Source organism: Lagenorhynchus albirostris, chromosome X, assembly GCF_949774975.1.
Source record: "Lagenorhynchus albirostris chromosome X, mLagAlb1.1, whole genome shotgun sequence".
NCBI classification, from domain to species: Eukaryota; Metazoa; Chordata; class Mammalia; order Artiodactyla; family Delphinidae; genus Lagenorhynchus; species Lagenorhynchus albirostris.
Window position 1 is genome coordinate 96640031 of NC_083116.1, and position 18197 is coordinate 96658227.

Consider the following 18197-nt stretch of genomic DNA (forward strand, 5'->3'; position numbering starts at 1 on the left):
AGATTTCCAAGTCCCTGAAAGCCTTCACAGTCCATGATTATCTGCCCTTAATGCAATATTGGCCAGACCTTTGTGGCAAGGAAGTCGGAGCAGTTTTTAGTTCACAGCCAACAAAAGTTGGGGGTTCCTTTATGAACTGTTTACTTGTGGGCAAAGCTGTTCTCTTGGGGGTCAGTGGCAGGAGCCCACATGGTAGAGGTAGAATGCAGCCCACTTACTTTACCTTGGGGAGAGGAAAGGCAGCTCTTGCTAGAGCATCTGCAAAAGCATGGGGGATATATAGCAGCAACTGCATCATCAAAGCTGCCGAACAGAGACCACACACTGACCAGAGGGGGTAACACATCAGTGCCTGCAGATTGTGAAACAGTCCGGCATTCCCTGTCAACCTTGCTGGAGACTGTACGTTCGCCTCCCCGCCTTGGTGAGCAGGGCACTTGTCGCAAAGGGCTCCTACAGAAATTCCCCATTGACATGAGGCTCCACCTCAGGGGAGTTCAAGGCCCCTGCAGGCTGAACATTCACCTGGGTTGGGGCCCATCTTCTGGTGCTCAGAAGCCCAATATGTTCCCAGGTCATAAGGGTTTTTTGAGCTCTGGCCCAGGCAGGTCAAAAGCCAAAGAAACCAGACGTATCACTTACGGCGATGCTGAGCTCGGATGTGCCCCCCACCTCCAACCTGCGAGTGTCAGGGGCTCATCTTGACTTCCTTCTTATCCCCTCAGGCTGGAACAGTCCCGGACTCACAGAAAGTCTTCTGACAGCTGTTGAATTGAATTCAACGTCCAGAGAGTCTGGAAATGGGTGGGAATCTGAGCAGAACAGAATAGGAAAGTTAGTTAGCAACGTGAGATGAAGCCAAGGGGGTGCTGCCCGAGCCCCGACCTTCTGATTCGCCCTCCTCCATCCATCCTTACTCCATTAGTTGGAGGCTTGCCGGGGGTGGAGCTGATTATAACCTAGGAAGGGAAGGTCTCCCCTCCATTCAGAGCAGGGAGGCGGCAGGCACAGGAGCCAGAGGACTTTTCCTCAACCAAGTGACAAGGCCAAGTGCAAAACAGTCCTTGGGAGACAAGGGGCTGGGGCTCGAGCAAGCAGAACCCAGGAGTGCTTGTCAGCACCCAGGGCGGATTCCTGGCCTGGAATCAGGAGCAGATGGAAGGGGAGAGGAGGGGATGATGTCTCTTGAGGACCAAAGCCCTGGGCCGGCAGGCCACAGTCAGAGCTTGCATCAAGATGAGCGAGGGGCCTCAGCTCCCTGCTGAGCGGGATTGCCTGATCTGCAGACTGCGGCTGGCAGAGGCTGTCCAGGCAGTTCAAGTCCACAAACGTTTCAGAAGCCCTGACTCTCTGGCCCTGACCCAGCTCAGGTCTGAGGTCTGAAGTCTGTCACCACGGGGCTGTTAAGCTGTGGCCAGGAGGACCAGCTGGCCTGGTCACACCGCTGGAAGGGCCACACGGGGTGCAGCAGATGCTGGTGGTGCCCCACCCTTATCCCGTTGGCGTTGATCATTCCGGTCCGTGCCAACCGCCACGGAGTGGCGCCTGCCATTCGCTTGCTCTCCTCAAAGGGCTTTCCCTGGCTGGTGAGTGGGGCAGGCTGTGAGCACAGGGAGTACAGTCTCCCGGGGCAGCCCTCGGCCTAGGACAAACAGGTGTGGGTGGAGAATCACCCCAGTTTCCTTGCTCTTCAGTTGGGACAATTCTGAGAGGGGTGCTGTCCACTGTGTCCCAGACATCCCCATGGGGATTTAAGCCCAGTTGCCCACAGTGAGACCTGCCCCATAATACATACACCCTGTACTGGCTTCCCTCCCTTTTTGCGGTACGCGGGCCTCTCACTGTTGTGGCCTCTCCCGTGGCGGAGCACAGCCTCCAGATGCACAGGCCCAGCGGCCATGGCTCACGGGCCCAGCCGCTCCGCGGCATGTGGGATCTTCCCGGACCGGGGCACGAACCCGTGTCCCCTGCATCGGCAGGCGGACTCTCAACCACTGCACCACCAGGGAAGCCCCCCGCTCCGTGTCTTGATTGCCCAGTGTCCAAGTCATTGTCCTTGTCCTGCTGTCTGCTTCTGGGGCCAGGCAACTGAGACACAGGATTAGTAGATGGGTGTGGCTGAAAATTTCCAGACAGGCACAGATTATGATCATGACAGGGGACAAATCAGCACCCAGGCCCAGGAAGGCTGCGGAAGGAGGCTGAGGTTCCAGCCTTGATAAAGAACTGTGGTCTCGGGCCGGCGCCAGGGAAACCCATGAAGGAACCCCCATCCCCCAAAGACTCTGAGCTGCCGAGGTAGGGCCCCAATCGGCCCTACTCCCCCCTATTGGCCCCCAGCTCAATGTCTAGCACAACACAGGTGCTCAAGAAACGGAACTGAATTGGAAATGGAAATGGACTTGCGACCGATTCCATTCCCTTCCACTCCCCCATCAGACCACTGTCTTTCCTGGTTGCCCCCTCCTCCCTCCATTTATTCAAATATTCACACGTTCATAAATACATACAAATACGTATGAGAGGCACTAAGCCAGGTCCAGCTTCTTCTGTTTCTTCGCCTATATTTTGGGGAAGCCCGCCATTCTTAGTGGATTGGTAGCTGCTAATTATCTGTGTTTTAAAAAGAACTGGGGAAGGTAGAAAACTTCTTCAAAGAAACGGCTTTCTAACGCTGAGTGGACAATGGCAGTTGTCGATATTTTGAAGAAGGGCAAAGAGGCCCTTAAATCATGCCCCTTACATGGAGTCATCAGCTCTGCCTGTAGCTTATGGGCGGGGATGTGACATGCAGACCTCACCCTCCACACCAACACACAGATACAACTGGACTTGTTTTTCCACACTCAGGACCACAGATGCCCTTATAAAGAATCATACATGTGAAGGCACACATATGAGCATCGAGGCCCCCACGAGCCCACTGTGCACATATGAGGTGGTCTCTCCTCCCTGCCCCTGCCCAGCACCGAGACTGGTTCCCACTGAAAATGCAGCTGCTGGGTGGTTGACAGGCCAGCCAGTAGTTTCATTCAGTTGGAATCTGAGATGCCATTACCATGGCGACCACAACCCCTCACAGCTCCGTTATCTTCCGTACTCTAGGGAGTTGAGTGTTATACCTGGTAGACTTTCCTTCGGGAAGCCATTCCTTCCTTCAGGAGTGGCTTTTAATTTTTCCCCAGGGCCTTGTGCTTCTTTGAAGCAAGTTGACTTTACACCTCCCTCTGGCTCTCCCTCTGCTAATGGTGAGGGAGGTTTTAGGGGCAGTTGTGCTTTAATCAAGATTTTGGTCTCCTGGAACCTTTCAGCTACTCTCCCGGGGTGTCTGATGTCATGCTTAGCCAAAGGGAGTAAGAAGTCCACCCTGTTCTCCACCAATCACCCTGGAGTTAGGGATACGGTCACAGAATCTTCCAACTGGAAGGCTGTAGCACTCAGTAGGGTATCCTGCTCGGATTCCCGCTCCCCTGCAAGACAGAGAGACTCATTCCTCCAGCTGACAGCTCTCGACTAAATCCCCCTCCAGGAATTGCCCTCAGCCCAAGAGAACTGCCTCACTCAAAGTCACACTCCCCTTCCCTGGGGGCAGACCACATTCAATGACTGGTTGATTGGGGGTACAAAGGCTCAACCCCCTCGCCTCAATTCGTGACAGCTCTGAAGGACCACACCAGTTCCAAGGCTCCCAGGGGATCATGGGAGGCCTCTGTCGTGACTGTATCACAGTTCGGGCCCTCTTCTGCCCAATCCTGCTTCCCTCACTCTCTTAGATGTTGACCCTAAAGGGAGTCCCCGAGAAATAGCCTACACACACATCACATTAGAGCCTGTTTCCAGGCAACCCAACCCAACCCAAGACAAAGGGTCTGGAGCACACCTAACACAGTCCTCTCTTTGACAGACGAGGAAACTGAGGCCCATGGAGGGGCTGGGTACTCTTAGGGTCATTTGGGGAGTTAATATAAAATTTAGTTCCCAGATCCAGACTCTCAGCATTGGAACAGAACTTAAAGGTCCCCTGATCAAGGCAGAAAAATGGAATCAAGAAGCTATGGATGTAGTCCCACTTGTTTATTTTTGCTTTTGCTTTTGGTGTCAGATTCAAAAAATCATTGCCAAGGGCTTCCCTGGTGGCGCAGTGGTTGAGAGTTCGTGCCCCGGTCCGGGAGGATCCCACATGCCGCGGAGTGGCTGGGCCTGTGAGCCGTGGCCGCTGAGCCTGCGCGTCCGGAGCCTGTGCTCCGCAACGGGAGAGGCCACAAGAGGCCCGCGTACCGCAAAAAAAAAAAAGAAGCTATGGAGTAATTTTCACAGCACTGATAGCAGTGGTGATGGAGTTAAAGAACCGGAACCAGACCCCAGAGGCCACTGCCACGTTGCCCTGCTGCCCTGGCAACTCAGTCTTGCTGCAGTGAAAACTCCACCAGTGAAAAGATTCCTATGGCCCCTACTTCTAGGTGTCAGTCTCCAAAGAAAAGTCACCATAGGTGCCTAGATTGGGTGCCCATGCCCCGGTTCAAGGAAGGATGGAGAAGTGGGGACCTGGCAGGACTGGTCAGTGGTTCTCAACCCTGTCTGCATATTAAAAGCACCCAGGAGTTTTAAGAGATTCTGATGTCCAAGCCATACCTCAGACCAATTAAATCAGGATTTCTGGAGATAGGACCTAGACAGTGGTATTTTTTTTTTAAAGCTCTCTGGGTGGTTCTGATCAAAAGTTGAGAACCTCTGCTACAGGGGAAACCAACGATGAAAAGACTGGAGGATCTCTCCTATTAGTTCCTTGTGGTATCATGTAGGGTTTGATCAAGGAAGCAGAACCACTGAGAGTGATATAGAATAAGGGATTTATTGTGGGAGCTGATTAAGCTGCCCATGTAAGACCATTGACTAGTCTGGTGGAGGGTCTGAATGCAGCAAGGCCAGTAGTGAGGATGAAAAGATGGACATGGTGGTAGTTATATATTGCTGTGTAACAAATTACATCAAAATTCTGTTACTTGAAACAACGAACACTTATTATCTCAGTCTCTGACGGTCAGGACTCTGGGAGTGGCTTAGCAGAATGGTTCTGGCTCAGGGTCTCTTCATGGGGTTGCAGTCAAGGTGTCAGTCGGAGTCTGTGGTCATCTGAAAGCTTGACTGGGGCATGGCTCACTCACAGGCCCTTTTACCACATGGGCCTCTCCATAGGGCTACTCCTGACATGGCAGCTGGCTTTCTCCAAATCAAGAGATCTCAGAGAAGAGAAGAGGGTGGGAGGGAGGAAGAGAGAGACTAAAACAGAAGGTGCAGTGTCTTTTATAACCTAATTCGTAAGTGACATGCCATCACTTCTGCTATACTCATATTGGTGACACAGACCAAACCAGGACAATGTGGAAGGGATGGCTCAAGGGTGTGAATGCCTGGAGGCGAGATTCACTGGGGGCCATCCTGGAGGATGGTGTGAGGCCGTGCAAAGGTACGCCGGCACCCACCATGGCAGCCAGAATCCACATTTCGCAGCCTCTAACCTCCACGGTATGAGTCACCTGCAGGAAAAGCTGGCACTGTCAGCCACAACTGCACGGGCACTTGGTCCAGGATCTGGAGAAACCAAAGGCAAAGATCCAGCCACAGCTGAAGAACCTAAGGGCCTGGCTGTGCCCTGGGGCCAAAAAGGTGAGCCAGCAGATCAGCAACAACACGGGAGAGCTCCCATGCACCTGGCTCGCACCGAATCGCAGAGTGTAAAAGTGGCCGCCGTTTCACCTCAGCCTTCCAAATCTCATGCAAATTTCTCCTGCGGCAAACCCCAAGGTGGAACCGTGGAACTGGGCAGCGAAGGGGATTTTGGGAAATGTAGTTCCAGCCTAACTAGGCGGCCACAGTGTAAAGGCACCACGGGGCTGGAATGTGTGTTGGGGGATGGGTGCAGCCACCAGAAGGGGAGCTCATGATGAGAAGGAGGCGCAGAGACAGCCACGGGTGAGCCGGAAACTGACAGTGAGCAACACAGAGACCTCAGTCTTCCCAGAACCTCAGGGGAATCCTCCCCAATTCCCTCTCCAGGCTCATTACAGACCCACTCTGGATTAAGCCTCTTTCATTCTCTGGGAGGGAAGGAGAGAGGGAGGAATGACAGATGGATGATTTGAAAGCTGATTCCAAATCAGCTGGGGTGGACAATAATTTCTCCCCACTTCACATCAACACCTTTGGGCAGACAGAGGAAAATCACGCTTCAATGATCTGGGGGCATCTCATATCACAGCCACTCATACTGTTAGCCTGATGACTTCAAAATGTCTCGCTCTAATGTTCCCTGGGCGGTGGCAAAATGGCATAAAAGACGGCACATAGGACAGGCCCGGTCTGTCATTTCAGAAAACCCCCAATATTTCCCTTACTGGCCTACTCGTGCCTGAAATTCCCACATCAAAGAATTAGCCCTCTAGCCAAAAGCTTAAATTTGCTTTAATGTGCAACGATCTCTAAGAGGGGTCATGTTTGAAGCCATTGTTGGTCATTTATATTCCTTAGTGCAAATGAAATCTGGAGAGGCAGGTGACATAGGGGACAAGTGGGGGAGCACTAGACACTTGGCGGGGAAAGATAAACAAGAATGGTGAGTCCTGAAAAGCTATAATCCTATATGTTCCCCAAATCCTGTAGCAGTTTCTTCTTTCTGGAGTCACAGAAAGACTACATTTCCCAGACTCCCTTGAAGTGAGACTGAGGTCATATGATGGGGTTCTAGCCAATGAGATAAGTGGAAATAATGTAAGTCATTCCTCCCAGATCCACCAGAAAGAAAAACAGAGAGATCTACCCAGTGGGGAGACTCCTGTGGCCTCACTCATGTTTACGGTGCGTGTGAACACACACTCGTGAAGGCGTGGAAGCCAGCCCTTCAGGCTTCTATCCCCCGTTATAGACCACCACTGTTCTAACTGCCCCTTTTGACTCTCTTATCAGACTCTGAGGAGGATACCTCACTGTCCATCCTTGGACATTATGAGCTGGTGAAGTGTGCTCCTTGGTCTGAAGAAACGATGCTCGGATGTCCAAATTGGTGCGCTATCTTGTGTTCGGGTTCTTTCCTGACACCCTGAGCATTTGCATCTACCGCCGGGTATGCACAGCCCAGGCCAGAGTCAGCATCGTGCCTGTCAGGACCCGTTTGGAGCCCCCAGCGCTTCCAGCCTCAGCCTCACTTGCCAGCTATGGTCAAGGCCTTCCCACCAGAATCTGCCACGCAGCCCTCCGCACTCTCTGTCTCTCTTGCTGACAGAACAGCTCTCATTGGCATCTTGGGCCTCTGAGGGAACAAGAAGACTTCATGGAGATCCAGACCATCTCTGTGTTGCTGCAGCGTCCCCACGTCCAGTCATCTCACAGACCCAGGTGGCCACCTCCGGCAAGCACACAGGGATGAATATCTGCTTGTTGATTCCAGTCACCTCCCAAACCTGGAAGGGGGTTCTTCCGACAAGCCTCGACACGTCCTCCTTTAATGCACCCCTCAAATTCCCATAGTGATTTCCATATGGGCATCCCTTTAATAGGCCAGGTTTCCATTGCCCTCTGTCTGACTGTATGGCCAGGCCATTGGCTGCTGCCCATGAGTCAGTAAAAACCCAAACACAGGGGCTTTACCACTGCTCAATTCTTCCATCACTGCTAGGAAATCAGCATGCAATTCAGCCCACCAAGCTGATTTGTTTTTACCTTCCTCGATCGAGGACGTTGTCCATTTACTGCGGAACTGCTGTCCACAAACCAAGCAGCTCTTTCTCTGTCAGTCAAGAGCTGTTTACAGGGCACTGTCCAAGTGATGACAGAATCCAGCAGCTCCTCACACAGTTCCAGAGTCAATCCTAAGAGAAGAGAGGCTTCCTGCTCCTATCTCCTCCTTGCATTCTCCCAACAACAACATCCTGTGTGACCCATTTCCATATTGTTCTGGAACTCTTCTGGGCACTCCATCCCCGTTAGAGTGTTTCTGACACGACCCGAGACATTGTGGGCATTTCCGGTTTCAAGATCATTTTATATCCTTCAGTCATAGGGGTAGCTTCAATTAATGCCTGATTGCGAGGTAGTAAATAGCCCTCAGACGGGAATTCTCTAGTTCCAAGTCCCTGCTGTTGCCGGGAGTGCTCGCGCACTCCTGCCGTAAGTCCCAGTCTACATTCCACTTAGGGCTATGGCACAGAGGATTTGTCCCCACTGGCGCTCCAGCTTCCATCCCACGCTGTGTGGGCTCAGGCAGTCTTACTGGTTCCCATTTAGCAGGTGCCGTTAATATTGCTCGAGGAGTGGAGTCACGTGGCTTCTGTTCTACAATCCTCGGTGGGGGGAACATTCCCCAGTCAGATACAACGTCCGTCCCCATGACACAATCAGGTAAGAGAGACACCACCACTTCACATAAAGCCTGTTCCAAAATACCAATTCTCCTACAAACATTTACCTTAATTCCATCATCAATTATGTTCCTCAGTGTAGCCTCTCTTAGGACTTCATCTACAGGTTTGGAGTTTACAGCACTAGGGAGGGGAAGTGTTCCCCAGCCAGACATAACAGCCATTCCCACAAAACATTCAACTTCTTTACATAACATCAGCTTAGACATTCCAACTTTCATCATCTTATCCACCCGTACATTTCTATATCCTCTCAATCTGGCTGTAGCTCGAGTGAGGTCTTCATCAACGGGTCCATGGGATTCCCGTATTAAGGGTCCTATAAACCTCTTCTCCACCCCTGACCATTTTACTGACTCTTGTGCAAAAGGCTTCGGGTACCCAGTGAGCAGTCGAAATAAGGGACCCTGGCCCTTTTGTCAATCCTTATCTTTTTTTTTTTTCTTTTTTTTGTGGTACGCGGGCCTCTCACTGTTGTGGCCTCTCCCGTTGCGGAGCACAGGCTCCGGACGCGCAGGCTCAGCGGCCATGGCTCACGGGCCCAGCCGCTCCGCGGCATGTGGGATCTTCCCGGACCGGGGCACGAACCCGTGTCCCCTGCATCGGCAGGCGGACTCTCAACCACTGCGTCACCAGGGAAGCCCTCAATAGTTTCTCGAGCTTGTCCTTCCCCTACTTTGATTCTCACCTTGGGAGACGGCTGTGAGGCTAGTGCCAAGCTCAGACTCACTGAAATCTGAGCTGGTCTAGAATCGAAGTCAGACCCAGCGCTCACTTTTACTTTTGCAACTACAGATAACAACAGCCAAGGGAATAGGATGTTTGGCCTTTTTCTTATTAGTTTGCACTTCCCTATGCATCCCGTGAACCAGCTTCCTTGGAGTTGGATCCATCTTTAGTAACTGACTGCAGCACAGCTGCTGCTCCAAAGCATGGGTGACCACGTGGCCACTTAGGAAGCAAAGGTTCCTCAACCTCCACCCTGTCATCCCTTTTCTTCCCAAACTACAGGTTTCTGTGAGCGAGGGCCGTTCTAGCAAATCCCACTTCCCTGACGCCAACTCTTTTGGGTTCCTGGACCCAATTTCCAACGTGTTTGTGGGGTTGGGGACTTCCTCACACCACGAAGCAGTGCTCCGGACACCAGCTGGGTGTCCTATAATTCAACTCAATTCTGACGCTATGTACCCAGAGAGAACTTCAGATCCCACAGGTTAAGGGCTCAGTCCTGCAAAACTGCCCCCCCCCCCGGCCCCAGCTTCAGACACCAGTCACAAGTCCAGGTTGTCACCTGTGCTTCTGACCAACTGGCTGTGGATTGGAGGTTCCCATGACCTCCTCCTCAGATTCGATTAATTTGCTAGAGCACCTCACAGAGTTTAGAGAAACATTTTACTTAACTAGATCATCAGTTTATTTTAAAAGGATATAACTCAGGAACAGCCAGATGGAATTGGTGCATAGGGCAAGGTGTGGGGAAAGGACGCGGAGCTCCCATGCCCTCTCTGGGCTCACCACTCTCCCCACACCTCCACGTGTTCACCAACCTGGAAGCTCTTCAAACCCTGTCCTTCTTTTTTTTTTTTTTTGGTTTTTATAGAGGCTTCATTACATAGGCATAATTGATTGAGTCATTGGCCAATGAGCATTGATTCAATCTCCAGCTCCTCTCCCATCCCCAGAGGTCAGGGAATGGGACTGCAAGTTCCAACCCTCTAATCCTTCCCTTGATTCTCCTGGCAACCAGACCTCATCCTTAGGTGCTTTCTCCAAGTCACTTCATTAACGTAACAAAAGACACCATTCCGGCTCCCAGCATCCAGGGAACTCCAAGGGTTTTAGGAGTTCTATGCCAGAAAAGGGGACTACGACCAAATACACATTTCTTATTATAAATCAGAATATCACACAGGCAAAAAGGCCAGACTCTCCAACACAGCCGAGAAAATCAACGTGCTTGGTCCTCTGCATTCCAACTGAGTCCAGCCCTTCCAGAACTTAACTGTGTTTCCATGGAAAAAACCTGGACTCTTGAGTCAGACAGTCCTGTTTAAGTCCAGCTTCATCTCTTACCCACTGCGTTACATTAAATAAGTTACTTAACCTCTCTGAGTCTCACAGTGCCAAGTGGAACTAATAGTACCCACTCAAAGGGCCCTGGAAGAATTAAATGAGATCAGGAGTGTTAGGGAGCTGTTCACTGAAACCACCCGCCTTGGCCAGGCACGACAATAACCGCTTGTCTGAGTTGTTTCACAACAAGAGGTCCCGATAAAGAACGTGGTGCTGGGACTTCCCTGGTGGCACAGTGGTTAAGAATCCACCTGCCAATGCAGGGGACACGAGTTCGAGCCCTGGTCCGGGAAGATCCCACATGCCGCGGAGCAACTAAGCCCGTGCGCCACAACTACTGAGCCTGCGCTCTAGAGCCCACGAGCCACAACTACTGAAGCTCGTGTGCCACAACTACTGAAGTCCACGTGCCTAGAGCCCGTGCTCCGCAGCAAGAGAAGCCACTGCAATGAGAAACCCGCACAGCGCAACAGAAAGCAGCCCCCGCTCGCCGCAACTAGAGAAAGCCCGCGCATAGCAACAAAGACCCAACACAGCCAAAAATAAATAAATAAATTTATTTAAAAAAAAAAAAGAACGCGGCGCTGCTGCTGAAAACTAACCGGGAGAATTCAGGAAGGGTTGAAAGGAGGGAGGAGACGCCAGTCCATAGTATGTCTTGTAAAACCAACCCAGAAGAATTAGGGAGGGGCCTAAAGAAGGAGGGAGGAGACGCCAGCCCATATGTCCTGCCAACGTCCCAGAAACTCTCACAATGGAATCCATCTTGGCTGAGAGATGCCGGTACCACCGGGAAGGACCCTGAGTCAAACCAAGCAAGATGATTGGCCAGAGACAACCCGGAAAGCTAACATCACCACCATAAAACCTGAGACTGCGAGCCACGTGGCAGAGCAGTTCTCCTGGGTTTCTTCACCCCACTGCCCTCCTCCCAGGCGCCCCTTCCCAAAAGTCTTTTACTTTGTCAGCACGTGTGTCTCCTTGGACGATTCATTTCCGAGTGTTAGACAAGAGCCCGCTCTCGGGCCCTGGAAGGGGTCCCCCTTCCTGCAACAGGAGCATCAGGCACAGAGCAGGTGGTCTCTTCCCACCCCCTCCTACTGCACAAGATTCCTGGAGCACCGCCCTGTTATCTCACCACCAACCAATCAGAAGAAAGTCACACACCCTGCAGCCTTCCCCCCAGATTCTGCCTATAAAAGCTTTTCCCTGAAAACCACTGGGGAGTTCATGTCCTTCTTGAGCACAAGGCACCCATTCTCCTAGCTCGGTCCGGCCATAAATCTTCTGCTCCGAACTGACATTTTGGTTTGTTCGGCCTCACTGTGCGTTAGGCACAGGAACTTGCGTTCGGAACAGTACCACCGCGTATATGCAGAGAGGGTCTCACACTGTTTGAAGTACAGCTGACCGCTGAACAACGCAAGTGGGAATTGCGCGAGTCCGCTTATTCGCAGATTTTATTCTATAGTAAATACTGCAGCACTAAACGATCCGCAGTTGGTTGAATCCACAGAGGCGGAACCCGTGTATATGGAAAGCCGGCTATAGAGTTAGTTATACGTGGATTTTTCGACTGCAGGGAGGGCCGGCGCCCCTCACCCCTGCCTTGTTCAAGGGTCAACTGTATTCTGTGCTATAGCGGCTGTGGGAAGTGGAATAATGCCCCCTTCAGAAAAAAAAAGATGTCAGTGTCCTAATCCCTGGAATGTTACCTTATATGGGAAAAAAGGACTTTGCAGGTGTGATTAAAGTAAGGATCTTGAGGTGGGGAGATTATCTTGGATGGATCTGAAAAGCTATCACAAGTGTCCTTACAAAAGGGAGGCGGCGAGAGAGTACAGAAGACAGGAGAAGGCCACGTGATCGCAGAGGCAGAGACTGGAGGGGTGCTGGCACAACCAAGGAAAGCTGGCAGCCCCCAGCACCTGGAGGAGGCAAGGAACAGATTCTCCCATGGAACCTCCAAACGGAGAGCGGCCCTGCTGACACCTTCATCTCAGCCCAGTGATTCTGATTTGCGACTTCTGGCCTCCAGAACTGTGAGCTACCAAGCTTGTGGTAATTGATTTAAGCCACCAAATTTGTGACATCAGCCACAGGAAACGAACACAGTGGTCAACCAAGTCTTTGACCCAAAGAGAGAGTTATGGAAGGAAAGGCCTGGGTTACAAGCCCAGGCTCTGAAGAGCCAGCCCTTGGTCTCTTGGGTGAGGGCTGCAGAAACCAAGGTCCCTCTAGCTGGGGTTGTCCTGGGGGGTCTTGTTGACAACCACCCACATTGGCTCCAAGTCTTGCCTCCCACAGGAGGGGAAAGGAGTGAAATTAGCATCATTTCCTTCTCTGCTTCTGGCCCAAACTCCCCCTCACCAGGGAGGGCAGGGATCCCCTATGCCTGAGGCCCTGGAGTCAAATACCTGAAAACGATCTTCCAGACAAGTCCCTGGCTGCATCGAGGGCACCCAGGGGAGGACAGAGCTTGCACGAGTCAAGCACGTGGTGTCACTGCACACAGTAGCTTCCAGCCTGGGGCTAATAGCCTTAACCCACTTCTCAAGGCTGCTAGGAGAGGTAAGGGTTGTTAAGGGTGCTAATGCCATGGAAAGGCTCGGCTTGCACCAAATGATCTACTGATGGTTTCGGCCTGGAAAAAAGCAGTCATGTTGAAGACTGATTACATTGCTAGACGTATATTCAACACGGGTGCTGGAAGGTATCACAGCGGCTTCACAGACCACAAGTTTTCAGTTTTCAGTGCAACTAGACCCTCCGATGTGGCATCTCCCTGCTTTGCAACCTCATTCCCTTCTAGTGAGTTTCTGTGGCTGCCGGGTGTAACCTCCACAGTCCATGCCCCTGACCCCCCCAGAACCCCAGAGTGCTCCAGACTGCCCATCAGCAGAGGCCTGGGCCATGTGGACACTCAGAGTTGACTCTGTCGACTGCTAGGCAAATGAGACTTAAATTTATAAAGGGAGATGGAGGGGGCTGGGCACTAACCCCTCCCAGGCATATGCCAGCTAAGAAAGAAGTCAATCTCAGTCCGAGGGCCTAGGAGTAAAGCAAGACATTATTCATTTCCCCTCCATGGCAGAGACAGCTGGCTCATCACCAAACCAATTTCTCTTTTCTTTTGGACACACAGCTAGACTACATTTCCCAGTCTCCCTTGCAGCTGGGTGTGGCCATGAGACTGTTCTGGCCAACAGAAAGCAGGCAGAAGTGACGAGTGGTCTGGCTCCTACAAGCCTGCCGTCCTCCACTCTCTCTCTTCCCCTCCCGATCTGTTGGATGTCAATCTTCAGGGCAACCTTGGAAATAGGAAAGAGGGCCAACTGTCCTGGTTTGCCAGAAACTGTCCCAGTTTTGGCACTGAAAATCTGCACCCCAGGAAACCCCTCATTCCCAGACAATGATTGGTCACCCTACTTGAAAGACACATATGGAACTTGGCAGAAGGTTCCATCAGCCTGGGTCCCTGCATGACTGCATGGAGCAGAGCACCCCCCCGCCCAATCTCCCATTCCCACCAATCAGCAATATGTGTTTTGGACTTCATGTGAGTGAAAAATAAACTGGGATTTGCTCCTTGAAGTGTCACCACCACTAGTGTAAGCTTAACTCATACATCGTCAAATACTTTTGGAGAAACACAAAAATATCCTATGTCCCCTCAGCTATTTTAAGAAGACAGATACTAGTCATAAATAGAAAGACTATATATTATCTGGGATGGTCCTGGCTTCCATCTGTTGTTTGGGCGTAATTATTAATAGCATCCCCCTTTACTCTCCAAAGTGTCCCTGTTTGCACAATATCTAACATGGTATAGATAATTTCCAGTGTGAATGCATGCCTAAGATGTTGCAGAAAAATTAATTGAATCCTGTTTTAAATGCAATTATTTAAGAAAGAACTTTTCTGTAATACAAGTAATTTGCCTCATAGCTAATACTCTAAATTCAACTCTCAGGGGGACTTCCCTGGTGGTCTAGGGGTTAAGAATCGGTCTTGCAATGCAGGGGACGCCGGTTCGATCCCTGGTCGGGGAACTAAGATCCCACATACGACAACTACAGAACCCATGCGCTCTGGACCCCAGGCGCCACAACTAGAGAGAAGCTCGCACACCACAACGAAGAGCCCACGTGCTGAAATGCACTGAAACTAAGACCTGATGCAGCCAAAAAATAAATAAATATTTTTTAAAAAAATTCAACTCTCAGGTTGCTGGATTTTCTCTGTTGGCCACACTGTGTACATTACCCAGAACCATCCTGAAATCTAGCTTTCTTACAGACCCTGTGTTTGGAAGATTGCCGTTCATCTTGTACTTTTGGTCTTTTCTACCAATACCAATTGATCAAAAATCGCATCTATTGAGTGTTTCATCCATACAATGAAATATTATTCAGTGATAAAAAGAAATGAGCTATCAAGTCACAAAAAAGACATGGAGGAACCTTAAATGCATATTGCTAGGAGTGAAAGAACTCAGTCTAAAAAGGCTACATGCTGTATGATTCCAACTATATGACATTCTGGGAAAGACAAAACTATAGAGTAAAAAGATCTGTGGTTGAGCTGGTGGGAATGTAAATTGGTACAGCCATTATGGAGAATAGTATGGGGGTTCCTTAAAAAACTAAAAACAGAGCTACCATATGACCCTGCAATCCCACTCCTGGACATATGTCCGGAAAAGACAAAAACTCTAATTTGAAAAGATACATGCACACCAATATTCATAGCAGCACTATTTACCATAGCCAAGACGTGGAAACAACCCAAGTGCCCACCAAGAAATGAATGGATAAAGAAGATGTGGTATATATAGACACCATATGGAGTAATATGGAATATTACTCAGCCATAAAAAAGAATGAAATATTGCCATTTACAGCAACATGGATGAACCTAGAGATTATGTGAAGTCAGACAGAGAAAGACAAACATATGATATCACTTATATGTGGTGTCAACAAAAATGATGCAAATGAACTTTTTTATAGAACAGAAACAGACTCACAGACATAGAAAACAAACATGGTTACCAAAGGCAAAACAGGGGGTATAAGTTAGGAGTTTGGGATTAACAGACACACGCTACTATACATAAAAGAGACAAACAAGGATCTACTGTATAGCACAGGGAACTATACTCGATATCTTGTAATAACCTACAATGGAAAGAATCTGAAGAATATATATGTGTATATATATACATATATAAAGGAATATATACATATATGTATAACTGAATCACTTTGCTGTACACCTGAAACTAACACATTGTAAATCAGCTATAGTTCAATTAAAAATTAAAAAAATAAAAAAATCAGTGGTTGCCAGGGGTTGTGGGCAGGGAAGCAGGAAGGGATGAATGGATGGAGCACGGGGAGTGTTTAGGGCAGTGAAATTGTTCCATATGATACTGTAATGGCGGATACACAACATTATGCATTTGGCAAAACCCATAGAATGTGAAACACCGAGAGTGAACCCTAATGTAAATCAGGACTTCAGTAAATAATAATGGGCCAATATTGGCTCATCAGTTGTAATAAATGTACCACAACTAATGCAAGATGTTAATGACAGGGGAAAGCGGGGGGGAAGGGGGACATGGGAACTCTGTATTTTCTGTAAACCTAAAACTGCTCTAAAAAGTAATTTTTAAAAAAAACTTAAAAATAAGAAACCCAGTTATACCTGTTGAGTTCCCACAGAAGAGACATAGGATATGCGGCCTCCAGAGGGCCACTGTTGACCGCCTGAAGGGTCTCACTACAGTGGGCGACAGACTGCCTCCCAGCGTGGATCCCGGTGGACAGGTCACGTGTGAAGGTGCCAATGCAGACATCTGAGGGAAATGTCCCCCGGGTGGTGGGACCAGGGCCTGGAAGGCCAAAGGGCAGGGGAACTGATGAGGTGGGTTTGCGGTTGAGGCTGCCACTCGCCATCGGCCTCCTCAGGGAGCCCGGCCAACCTCGAACAATCAAAACGGGAGGCCGCAGAGCCGCAGCTGGACACTGCTTGCCACGCAGTTAAGTGAGAACAAATCCAGAACAAATACTTGCGATATTTAGAGCTTTAGGGTATGCCTATGTTTTATTCAGCCACATTAGCATGGGGTCTGCAGGCCCCCAGAGTCTGAAGGAAATTAGAAAATCACAGAATGTCAGGACTAGAAGAGGCCTGGGGAGTGATCTGATCCAAGCCTTCTTTTGCTGGAGAGGAAATTGAGGCCCACAGAAGGAGGTGACCTGAGGTTACACTCCCGGCCATGTGTGTGTGTCTCTCTCTCTCCGCCCACCCCCCCTGCCTCCCCTTGCCTTTCTTTTAACACATCTGTGTGCTTACTTTGTACTATTTTCCGAGCAAGGTCAGGGAAGGTCAGGGATATACTGCCGGCTACCCTCACACCCTCTGGAGGTTGGGGACCATCTGAGGCCGCAAGGTCCAGCTAGGCCTTGGGAAATCACAGGCCCGCTCCTGGGATCGTTATAGGGCCCTGAAGCCTACAGGGCAGGTGGATAAAAAAAATAAATCACACTGTGGGGTCATAAGAATTTTAGTCAAAACTAGAAATGGAGTCCACGGCAACAGTGCAATCTTTCTTCCAAAACTCTCTCCCTCCAGATGCATCAGCCCTCCCCCAACTTGCCTCTCCTCCAACGGCGAGGCTCTAGAAGGTAGCTGTCCTTCCTTCCGTAATTACAAGTGTCAGCACGATTCTCGGGTCCTGGATACCGAGTATGGCAGCCGACTCTGGGCAAGTCTGATAGAACCGGGGAAGTCCGATGTTGACTCCAGGCTTAACTGTGATGTGAGGGAGGTTGTGTAAAGGGCTAGACGCCCGTGGGACATCAGGTGGAGGGGATGCACAGATGGCTGAGCAAACAGGAGGGAGAGTGGGCCCAGGGCTAGGCATCTGGAGTCCTCCAGCAGCTGATAAGCCTGCCCAAGACAGCAGAGGTCCAGAGAAGGTGCCCAGGAGTCCGACAGTGAGGCTGTGGGAGGAGGAAGAGGGCTCAGTGAAGGAGCCCTGGGGCCTTGAGGAGGGGCCTCTAGGTTGGCTCACTCCGACTCCACCCAGACTCTCCTCTAGCCAACCTGCCTCTACTCCAGGGTCCAGAAAGCTAAAGCCATGCCTTCCCAGATTCCCTTGCAGCTAGTGGCGACCATGGGATGCAGTGCTGGCCAATGAGACATGTGTAGAAGCCAGCTGGTGCAGGTACTTCTCCTGCCCTCCCTCCTTCTTTCTGTCTCGACTATGGATGTGATGGCTGCACCTGCAGAAGCCATCTTGGCACCATGAGGGGAAAGCAGAGAGAATTGCTCTGACATCTTTGAGCTGCTGAAATGACTAAATGCTAGCAACCAAGTCCCTTCAGAATTCTTATTACCCAAAGAAAACAGAATAAAACCACAAAGCTTCAAACATTTAAGCCACGATCATTTGGGTTTTCCATTACTCAAGCAGAAGATAGTCAACAGTACTGAATGCTTTGGAGACGTGTGTCAGTAAGGACCCTTTATGTAACAGAAAAGACAACTCATGTTAACGTAAACCTTGAAGAGAGTTACTGGCTCACACAACTGGAAAGTAGTGCATGATTGGAATAGGCTTCAGGATAAGTTTAATCCAGCAGTTTAATGATATCACCAAGGACCTTGTTTCTTTTCATCTTTCCATGCCCACCCTTG

The 18197-nt window shown here is 50.2% G+C and overlaps 1 long non-coding RNA gene across 1 annotated transcript in view; it reads right to left on the reverse strand.

Annotated features, from left to right (window-relative positions):
- LOC132513258 (uncharacterized) overlaps positions 1–787 on the reverse strand; it is a 132320-nt gene extending 131533 nt beyond the window's left edge. The window contains exon 1 of the long non-coding RNA XR_009538426.1: positions 643–787. This is a non-coding gene — a long non-coding RNA (uncharacterized LOC132513258). The remainder of the gene's footprint in view (positions 1–642) is intronic.
- Between the last annotated feature and the right edge of the window lie 17410 nt (positions 788–18197).